We start from the raw sequence: 8,960 nt of genomic DNA on the forward strand, positions 1-8,960 counted from the left end.
ACTTGACAATATTTCCCATGTAATTCAACACGGAAGTTGAACCCAATTAGTGTAATATCTCCCTTTGGGATGTTTCAGGGTCCCTCTGAAGCACCGCAAAGTTAGCTAGAAGCCAAAAGTGCTTCACCAGAATGATTTAGGAAGTTTTGTCAACAAATATCAGAAAGGTTTAGAGCACTCAGTCAGATGGGACTATAGGTCACTGTGAAACAATAGCTATTCACTCAGCCAAAGTAAAAATACGGGATTTCAAAGGCAAATACAGAACAGACAATTTAAGAGGCAAATAAACTTAGATCTACTGTCAAATGCAGTTCAACATCTGAAGAAAGTATGTCCTTTTAACAGAGAGAAAAGCCAAATTCAAGTTTTTGCGCTAGCTTATTTTTATTCATTAACAGTCCCAAATTTCTTTAGCTTCTCTGTAAGAGGAAACTAATGTACAGTAATAAATGTTTCAAAATCTTACTTTATTTGGAAATGAGCTAGCTATTCAGTGAACTTCCATCACTTAGTTTAGCACAACCCTTAGAAATTCAAGGTACCCCAATTTGGACAGACTATTTCAGACAGACATTCCTAAAGCATAATTATTCTTAATAGAGTTTATCTAAAAGCTCATATCTCATTTACATTTTTCTGAAGTTTCTTCACTCAAAAAGACCGTATTTTTCTTACATAGCTGCTGCTTGCTGAGTAGCAGCATAGATTATTATAACAGGAATGAAATTGTTTTTGCACTTGATTGTAAACATTCACAAGTCCTGCTTTGAATTCTAAAGTCTCAGGCAATCATCACGTGAGTGGAAGAGGCCTTTTTAAATACACGAGACAGATAATAAGTAAAAAAATTGGTGACTAAAAAGATTAACCCTATGATACACAGAACTATGACTCCTAATTTTAACAGTCCTCCAAAAACATACCTTATTATTTAGGAGTCCATGAAACCAAGAAAAAGAAATGCAAGAAAGCAAAATGGCTATCTGAGGAGGCCTTACAAATAGCTGTGAAAAGAAGAGAAGCGAAAAGGAAAGGAGAAAAAGAAAGATATACCCATTTGAATGCAGAGTTCCAAATAGCAAGGAGAGATAAGAAAGCCTTCCTCAGCAATCAATGCAAAGAAATAGAGGAAAACAATAGAATGGGAAAGATTAGAGATCTCTTCAAGAAAATTAGAGATACCAAGGGAACATTTCATGCAAAGATAGGCTCAATAAAGGACAGAAATGGTATGGACCTAACAGAAGCAGAAGATATTAAGAAGAGGTGGCAAGAATACACAGAAGAACTGTACAAAAAAGATCTTCACGACCCAGATAATTGTGATGGTGTGATCACTCACACTCACCAAGAGCCAGACATCCTGGAATGTGAAGTCAAGCGGGCCTTAGGAAGCATCACCATGAACAAAGCTAGTGGAGGTGATGGAATTCCAGTGGAGCTATTTCAAACCCTGAAAGATGATGCTGTGAAAGTGCTGCACTCAATATGCCAGCAAATTTGGAAAACTCAGCAGTAGCCACAGGACTGGAAAAGGTCAGTTTTCATTCCAATCCCAAAGAAAGGCAATGCCAAAGAATGCTCAAACTACCGCACAATTGCACTCATCTCACACACTAGTAAAGTAATGCTCAAAATTCTCCAAGCCAGGCTTCAGCAATGTGACTTGTGAACTTCCAGATGTTCAAGCTGGATTTAGAAAAGGCAGAGGAACCAGAGATCAAATTGCCAATATCCACTGGATCATGGAAAAAGCAAGAGAGTTACAAAAAAAACATCTATTTCTGCTTTATTGACTATGTCAAAGCCTTTGACTGTGTGGATCACAAGAAACTGTGGAAAATTCTGAAAGAGATGGGAATACCAGACCACCTGACCTGCCTCTTGAGAAACCTGTATGCAGGTCAGGAAGCAACAGTTAGAACTGGACATGGAACAACAGTCTGGTTCCAAATAGGGGAAGGTGTATGTCAAGGCTGTATATTGTCACCCTGCTTATTTAACTTATATGCACAATACATCATGAGAAATGCTGGGCTAGAGGAAGCACAAGCTGGAATCAAGATTGCTGGGAGAAATATCAATAACCTTAGATATGCAGATGACACCACCCTTATGGCAGAAAGTGAAGAGGAACTAAAAAGCCTCTTGATAAAAGTGAAAGAGGAGAGTGAAAAAGTTGGCTTAAAGCTCAACATTCAGAAAACGAAGATCATGGCATCCAGTCCCATCACTTCATGGGAAATAGATGGGGAAACAGTGGAAACAGTGTCAGACTTTATTTTGGGGGGCTCCAAAATCACTGCAAATGGTGATTGCAGCCCTGAAATTAAAAGACACTTACTCCTTGGAAGGAAAGTTATGACCAACCTAGACAGCACATTAAAAAGCAGAGACGTTACTTTGCCAACAAAGGTCTATCTAGTCAAGGTTATGGTTTTTCCAGTGGTCATGTATGGATGACAGTTGGACCATAAAGAAAGCTGAGTGCTGAAGAATTGATGCTTTTGAACTGTGGTGTTGGAGAAGACTCTTCAGAGTCCCTTGGACTGCAAGGAGATCCAACCAGTCCATCCTAAAGGAGACCAGTCCTGGGTGTTCATTGGAAGGACTGATGCTGAAGCTGAAACTCCAATCCTTTGTCCACCTCATGTGAAGAGTTGACTCATTTGAAAAGACCCTGATGCTGGGAGAGATTGAACGTGGGAGGAGAAGGGGATGATAGAGGATGAGATGGTTGGATGGCATCACCAACTCAATGGACATGGGTTTGGGTAAACTCCGGTAGTTGGTGATAGACAGGGAGGCCTGGCGTGCTGCAGTTCATGGGGTCGCAAAGAGTTGGACACAACTGAGCGACTGAACTGAACTGAAACCATGTTATTTTAAACATTTTTAGTGATTGAATATTTATTTATATAGGCCTGGACCAGACTTCTGGGCAGAAGCTGTCTACTTTGAAGATGTCCTCATCTCTTCCTGGCCAGGTGGAGTCTTAGCTGTCCTATTTCTATATGAAAAGTAACTTAAGGTCAGTTAAGGGTTCACAAGTGTCAAGAAATCAGTGATGGGTTTCCAGGCCCCACCAGTATTAAGAAGGCTGGTACGCTTACTTTCTCCCGTCCATAAAGAATGTGCCCTGTTTGAGAACTGTAAAGGGGACGGGGAGCTGCTGGTTAAAAATGGGTACTATTTTTACTCAGGAGTGGTATACCCAAGGTTTAACTCTGTTTAGCTCTACTGAAGAATGTGTAAACAGAAGAACTTCATAGGGTCTATCCACTTGGGCTGCAGTTGATCTTCAACGAAGTAATGATTCCAAGTTTCAGGAGGACCCAATTCCCTGGGCTTCTGCATTGCAAAGGAATGTCTGTGGGAAACATTAATCAACTAGAGAATAAGATAGCACCAAGAAATTGTACACATTTTATACTATCTAATCCTTTTAACAATGTGATCACTTTCAAGACTGCAATAATAGTCTTAAGGAAGGCTCTCCCATATAACAGTTCATAAGGGCTCAAGTGGCCCTTACTTCCAGGGGCCATTCTAACCCTTCTCAAAAAGGCAACTGTTAAGACCTCATCGCAAGTGAAGTTGGTTTCCTGATGTACTTTGAGAGCTCCATCAAGCATGTAACTTCTACTGTAGCCCAAGGGCCCCGTAGACCCTTGAGTTACCCCGGCTATGATATCTCCTCCGCTGTCACTTTGAATTGAAAGAGGTAACTCAAAACGAGGGCTAGTTTCTTTCAGTAAGGCCTTTTTACCTAGGAAGCTCTCTCTCTGGCGTGGAAAATCTTCACCCCATTCTGTGAAGGTGTCCACAAATACCAGCAAATATCTATAACGTCCCATGGCTCTTGGCGTAACAGTCAAGTCTATTTGCCAATCACCTCCTGGTTCTGTTGGAGGTGGCCCAGTTTTAGGGTTGTTTCTGGTGCAAATCAGGCGGTTTTGTATTACCTTTTGAATGGTCCTTTGCATTTATGGACTAACAATAAACTTTTGTAGACAATGATAGGTTGTATCCTTCCTATAATGGGTTCCTTGATGTAGTTGAGCATAAGTCTTCCCATTAAATGCTGCAGTCTAAGCACTAGTTCCTGTTCATTATATATCCAGCCTTCTTCGTTTGTTACTCATCATCATCTAAGTCTCAAAAGTCAACATAAAATCCCCTTTCATCACCTCTCTCTAGAATCATTTCTGAAAACTGATCAGTCAGGTCAGGTCTGGGATACTGTTCTTCAGTTATTTGTATACAATCGTGAACAGGTTCTTCTGTTGCACTGGGGAGCAGAGTGGCTGGGTTTAAAGCAGATACCTCCTTTAATGTTACATTCGGTTTGTCAAATAGGATGGCTCGGTATTTTCCTAGCCTCTTTGAAGTAAGCAAATATCTGCCCTTTCGTTCAAGTAAAGGTTGCACGCGGTGCGGAGTGTGCACACTAGTAGGACTGCCCTCAGTGAACTTTTCAGCTTCTCGTAAGAGGTCACAAGTTGCAGCCACAGCCCGGAAGCAAACTGGCCATCCTTGACTTACAATATCCAATTGTTTGGAAAGATAAGCTACTGGCCTTCTGGCAGTATCTAAATTTTGAGTTAGCACTCCAAGACTCACACCCTGTCTTTCATGCACAAAAAGGTCAAATGGCTTTCTAATGTCCGGGAGACCAAGGGCTGGGGCTGTTGAAATTTTCTCCTTGATGGTATGGAATGACTCAAGGCATTCAGCAGTCCAGTTTAATGGCTCATTGACACTTCTTTTGAGAGCCTCGTATAGAGGTTTGACTATGAGTCCAAAGTTAGGAATCCAAATACGACAAAACTCAGCCTTTCCTAAGAATCTTTTCAGTTGCTTTTTGGTGGTGGGTACATTCACCCCAGCTATTGCTTCCCTTCGATCTGGCAACAGATTTCTCTGTCCTTTTGACAACTCAACTCCTAGATACTTTACAGTTGGTTGAGAAATTTGTACCTTTTCTTTGGAGACTTTATATCCCCGGTCTGCCAAAAAGTTTAAAGTGCGGACTGTATTTTGGTCTGAAGCTTCCTTAGTTTTACTAGCAATTAGTATATTACCCACATACTGGAGTAAGATTCCTTCATTTAATTGGAGATCCTTCAAGTCCTTCAAAAAGGCCTCCACAAAGATGGTGGTGGCATTTTTAAATCCTAGTGGAAGGACCGTCCAGCAATACTGCTGCTTTATGTTTGTCTCTGGATCTTCCCACTCGAATGCAAACACTTTCTGGGACTCAGGACTGAGGGGTATGCAATAAAAGGCATCTTTCAAGTTCAGAACTGTAAACCAGGAAAAGTCTCCAGATAAATCTGGATTTGGCATCACTGAATGTATATCCTCTACAATCTGGTTGATAGCTCTCAAATTCTGCACAAAAAGATACTCTCCAGTCCCAGGTTTTTTTACTGGCAAGATAGGAGTGTTATATGGGGACTGACATGGTTGAATTAATTGGTATTTAAGAAAGGTGTTTATCATAGGCTTTATAGCTTCCTTTACTTCCCTTTTCAAAGGAGGCTGCTTTAAATTTGGAACCTGGGCACCTGGACGGAGTTTTACTACTACTGGGTCAGCTGTCTTGGCTCTTCCTGGTGTCCCATCAGCCCAAACGTCTGCTCTTATCTTTTGTAAAATTTCTTCAGGGACATCTGATGGAGTCTTGTCTCCCAATTGTAATGGTGCAGCTTGGAGGGTGAAAACTTGACCTGGGAGTACTCTGGTGTCTACTTTTTCTGCTGAGAAACCCACTCGGTCATTTAAATTTGTTAGTACCTCTTGCCCTGCTAAGGGACTATGACATTCAAACTCATACATAAAGTTGTACTTTATAGATGTTTTCTCTACGTGACATTCGAGCTGCTGTAGAAAAGGTTTCTGAGCAACTTCCCCAAATACACCATTGATGGACGTTGTCTTGGAGGAGAGGGGGCCCCGTCTGTTTTTGGGACACTCCCGTTTCCAATGTCCTTCCTGTTTACAAAAGGCACACTGTTGTGGCCCAACAAATGGATGACCTTTCCAGTTGGGTCTTGGAGGTCCCTGGGGTCTTACCAGTGGCCACTTGTTCTTTCTTGCAGATGTCCTGCTGGGTCTTGAGTGGTCAAGGCTGAGCAGAGCAGCCTTCCTCAAGATGCACTGCTCCTGCTTTTCTCGAATTTTGAGTAGGCCTCTGAACACTTCAAGAGCAACCTCAAGCAACTGAGACGTTGGCAGCCACGGTCCCTCTTCCAGTTGCTGTAGTTTTCTTCTTATATCTGGGGCACTCTGACTAATAAAGGTTAAATTGACCAGTCCCATATTATTTGGGTGTTCTGGATCAATATCGGTATATTTTCGGAAAGCCTCATGAAGCCTTTCAAGAAAGGTGTACGGGCACTCCTCCTGCCCTTGCCTTACATTCTGGACCCTCCTGAAGTTGTTTGCCCCCTTTTGTAGTCCAATCATTAAACAATCTTTATAATGATCCAGCCTTGCTTGATCTTCTGGATCACTGGGATCCCATCCTGGTTCAGTTCTAGGAAGAGCCTGCTCTGCTGAAGTTCTGATTGGACTCTCTGGGTGTATCTCACGGAGCCTTTCAGCTTCCTGAAGGGCCTTCTCTAATACCATGCTGTGCTCCTCTGGACTGAGGAGGCTATTCATGAGGACCTGTATGGCAGCCCAGTTAGGATGATAAACAGCAAAGATGCCTTTAAAGAGACGTTCCATCTTCCTGGGATCATCCTGATAAGATGGCATTTTAGCTTTATAATTAAATAAATCTATTGCTGATAAACCATGATGCATCACTCCACGTGCTCTGGATTGGCATTGGTCATCTAAGCCAGCTGGGACCTGCCTTAACAGAAATTGCTTTGCCTGAGGTAGAGTGTTCGCTGGGCCAAACTGAGTACCCTGATGGGGACAGAGAAGGGAGACCGTGCCTTCCTGACCATCTGCTAAGGGCGAGTACAGAGCCGGACCAACAGCCTGAGGAAGACCGGTAGACGCCTTGGCACTGCCTGCAGGAAGGCCCGCTTCACAAGTCGAGGGAACCACCAGAGGTGTGGACGAAGGGGCTATCACAAGAGGTGGCGAGGGAGGGGGTACCGAGGGAGGGGCCACCGAGGAAGGAGCTACTGAAGGAGGTGGTGAGGGACGAGGCGTTGAGGGACCATGCGCTGAGGGACGGGCTACTGGAGGAGGCGCTGAGGGACGAGGCGCTGAGGGAGGGGCTACTGAAGGAGGTGGTGAGGGACGAGGCGCTGAGGGACGGGCTACTGGAGGAGGCGCTGAGGGACCAGGCGCTGAGGGAGGGGCAGACCTTCGGGCTACTGCAACAGCTGGCGATGAAGGGACTAGACCATCATTTGACTTTGACTCAGGTAAAAGAGACTTTTTCTGAGAGTCTTGGCTCTGACCCATCGTGATCGTGTTTTCATTAATTTCCTTATACCAATTTCTCCTCTTATATAAAGTCATAAATGATTCTACATACTGGATTTCTTCCCATTTTTTCTGTCTTTTACAAAACGAGTCTAATTGTAAAATAGTATTATAGTTCAAAGACCCATTCTGGGGCCATTTTTCCCCTGACTCCAGCTGATATTTGGGCCAGACAGTGTTACACAAGTAAAGCATTTTCTTCTTTTTCATCGGCTTAGAGCTAACCCTTGACCAACTTTGAAAAACACTTTTCAAGGGAGTGTTGTCAGGTACGCTGTTACCATTCCCCATTTTAGAAGGGTTTTTTTCTTCAGGACGACCACAGCAAAATGGCAGAATACAGATTCAATAAAGTTTTTTTGTGACCATCCAATTTAACCCTACTAGCCAATTCCTAACAAATGAAACAATCAGACACTGACAAAGTTAAGGGCCTGGGACTCTAATCCGAACTTTTGAGTACCTCAGCGGCCGTAAACGTTTTCATTTTTTTGGCCGGCTCCTGGGATCTTAGTTCCAGGACCAGGAACTGAATCTCGGCTCTCCGCAGGCGCTGTAACCTTTTATACATTCTCCCTTAGAGTGGGACCCTAACCCATAATCCTGATGCGGAATGGACAATTTAGGCACAAGCGCGTTTTTACGAGGTTACTCACCCAAAAGATCCAGGAGCTGTTTCCCAAAAAAATGAAAGGAGCGCGGAGGAGCCTGGAGCGCCTCTGCGGCTGGAAGCAAGAACCCGACAGCAGAGCCTCTAGACAAATCGCGTCTAGGTGTCCACTCAGGGTCTGTGGCGAGGACCTACACCCAGCCCGGGGCTACAGGGCCTCAGCCAGACGACCACACGGCCTTAGTCCGTTTGCGATCGCCAAAAATTCTCGTCGAGCAAGGGCTCACTGCCTGGGGCGCATAGAAGCCAATACTATGGCACCAGCTTTCGAGAAAAGAGAGAGCTTTGTCGCGAGGTCGACCAGCAAGGAGACAGGAAACGGCTGAAATCTGTCTCCCAGCGCCGCGATTTGGGGCAAAATTGAAGGAGTTACGGAAAATTCAAACTTGGCACAAGCTGATTGGCTAGTTTTCAAAGCAGTCCATATATGGTTAACAAGATACTACGGCAGACGGAAGCCGGATTTTTCTTACTGAAGGACTTATTGCTTCACCTGGTTAAGGGGTCCGATGGCAACCACTTCTATTGTTTGGGTTCCCTAGACTGAAGATTCTTGGTTCCGTGGTCATCCCGGAAACACGGGTTCCCGTCTTGCACATGCGCAGTACTGTCTCTATAAGCCCTCAAGGTTTGATTAAGTGAAGTCGCTCAGTCGTGTCCGACTCTTTGCGATCCCATGGACTGTAGCCTACCAGGCTCCTCCGTCCATGGGATTTTCCAAGCAAGAATAATGGAGTGGATTGCCATTTCCTTCTCCAAGGTTTGATTAATAAATATCCTATTTAAAGAGTAAAAACCAGTTTAAACTGGTCAATGTTTTACTTCCTGCTTCATT

The 8,960-nt window shown here is 43.8% G+C and overlaps 1 protein-coding gene across 1 annotated transcript in view; it reads right to left on the minus strand.

Annotated features, from left to right (window-relative positions):
* Nucleotides 1–8,686, minus strand: part of FBXO42 (F-box protein 42) — a 108,194-nt gene extending 99,508 nt beyond the window's left edge. Inside the window, exon 1 of the mRNA XM_070381837.1 lies at nucleotides 8,112–8,686. The gene's annotated coding sequence lies outside the window, so the exon portion shown is untranslated. The remainder of the gene's footprint in view (nucleotides 1–8,111) is intronic.
* Nucleotides 8,687–8,960: the final 274 nt, after the last annotated feature.

This window comes from Bos mutus, chromosome 2, assembly GCF_027580195.1.
Source record: "Bos mutus isolate GX-2022 chromosome 2, NWIPB_WYAK_1.1, whole genome shotgun sequence".
NCBI classification, from domain to species: Eukaryota; Metazoa; Chordata; class Mammalia; order Artiodactyla; family Bovidae; genus Bos; species Bos mutus.